Source organism: Hypomesus transpacificus, unplaced genomic scaffold, assembly GCF_021917145.1.
Source record: "Hypomesus transpacificus isolate Combined female unplaced genomic scaffold, fHypTra1 scaffold_143, whole genome shotgun sequence".
Taxonomy (NCBI): domain Eukaryota; kingdom Metazoa; phylum Chordata; class Actinopteri; order Osmeriformes; family Osmeridae; genus Hypomesus; species Hypomesus transpacificus.
Genome location: NW_025813715.1, coordinates 211,561 through 212,996, shown reverse-complemented (window position 1 = coordinate 212,996; position 1,436 = coordinate 211,561).

Genomic DNA, 1,436 nt, shown 5'->3' with positions numbered 1-1,436 from the left:
CCACCCACTGACTGATGACGTTGCAAGGCTTAGAACAAGCACAATGTTTGTTATATAGCAGTAACAGTTACACCAAAACCCTTATTACAGTTTTTTCCGATTGCTTCAAACACAAAAATGTCAAATAACACACAGTTAGTGAAACCTGACACTCAAGGAGCAAAACAACAGCCCAGATCTGCACAACTATAATCACATTCTGAGCCTCACACTATTTGCAAAATACTACACAGTTTTGCAAATAATTACCTACACACTTTTCTACATTAGACACAGAAATATAAGATTGGCACTTACAGTTTTTTCCAATTGCTAAAACACTATTTTGGAAACTAGGCTGTTTTTTTTATCAAAATACTTAACACAATTCACAAAACCACACACCCAAACTGCAAAATACCTCATATATCCTGCAAAATGAAACACTGCAATTAAAACTACAGAGGGTACAATTTCTGGGAAAATGGTAGGGTGTGCTTGCTTGCATCGGTTGCAGATGGGTCCATTTATTAACTGTAATTTTTGTATATTTTATAAAATGCCTACTTATTATTTATGACGATTGCAAAGATTTAAAAGCATAGCCTACATTTGTTGCTGCTCATGTATAATTCAAAATACAAAAAGTCAGATGTAGCATGTCCCTGTACTTACTGTAAGTCGCTCTGGATACGGGCGTCTTCTAAATTACAATGGCCGGGTTTCCCAGATTCGTTAAGAAGCTCTTAATCTTCTAAAGAACGTTCTAAGAGCGTTCTAGAGCGCCCTTAGAACGTTCTTAAGACGCTCTTAGCGTTAAGAGCGTCAGAGCGTTAAGTTTTCTTCTACAGTAGTGATATTGTCAAGCATTTAGCCCACTCATATTGCATTCATTCATTAACAACCACCTTTGAAACAAGCTGAACCCCCTTGAAACAAGCTTGTATAAGTAACAACATTGTCACCGGCAGTATTAGATGGATTTGCGACTGAAACAGTACCATCTGCTAACTGAAAATATGCCCCCCAAAAACGTAAATAAGCTTGACATTTATTTAGGGGGAAATGGCTAATTCAAAAGAAGTTTGCTGGAAACGATCATTGTCAGGAACAACGCAAAATGCGATATAGCCCTGTGTGGAGACGCTGCCCTTGTAAATTGTACTATTACAGTAGGCTACAGTAGGCCTACTAGACTACTGCTAGGTTCGTCTTGGTAGCGATTGCGTTGGTTGAATTTGATTTAACGTTCCGTTGTACGGTTTAGGCTGAAATGAATTATTTTCATGACAGATTGACAAACTTTAGGTTGTGGCATTGAAGTTCAGGTTAGTAGTCAGATAGTTTCACACATTGAAAGACTTTTGATTTAAGTAAGGGGAGTACTGAACATGTTCTGTCGCCGTTCGACTTCCTAAACAGTTGTGGATGTTTTTGTTAGCTACTAGTGTGTCTCG